Here is a 638-nt window from a genome sequence, read left to right as displayed (position 1 = left end):
CGCGAGCGCAGCAGGTCGCGGTGGCGCCGGGGGCGCAGAGCCGCGCGAGGGACGGGGGACGCGGGGCAGCCGCCGGGGCAGCTCAACCCGAGCGGCGGGGCATGCCGCGCGCGGCGGCGTGCAACTCGGTCCCAGGCCCTGGCGCGGCCGCTGCACAGCACCCACTGCGCCTCAGCTCCTGCGCCGCCGCTGTTGCTGCTGCTACCGCCGCGGCCGCTCCACTTCTACAGACTTGATTCTTCGACAGCTCCGCACGGCGCCTGCGCGGCCCCCTCCCTCCCTGGCGCGCGCGGCCCCGTGCGCCCGCCCTCCCTCCGCGCTCTCGCGCGCGCCGCCCTGGATTCTTCCGTTTCTCAATCGCGTGCGCGCAGGGACTGAGAAGCTGAGTTCACGCGGCCCAAGTGCTGCAGGTGTGCAGGTCGCGTCCCCACGAGTCCCGCGTCACCCGCCTACCCAGCCAGTTTGCTCCACCCCGAAGCCGTGTTGTTTTTTACTAAGTCGTGCAAACCGTTTTATTTCATATGCAATGCCACTTTGTCACTTGGTTACTGGCAGCCTCCTGAGCATGGAATGTAGGGCATAGCGAGGCGCACTTTGGACTTGTTAGAGCCTCACTTGGCTTCAGCTGGGCGCGCGCA

The sequence above is a fragment of the Grammomys surdaster genome, unplaced genomic scaffold, assembly GCF_004785775.1.
Source record: "Grammomys surdaster isolate TR1022 unplaced genomic scaffold, NIH_TR_1.0 181, whole genome shotgun sequence".
NCBI classification, from domain to species: Eukaryota; Metazoa; Chordata; class Mammalia; order Rodentia; family Muridae; genus Grammomys; species Grammomys surdaster.
Note: the sequence above shows the minus strand (reverse complement) of the source record.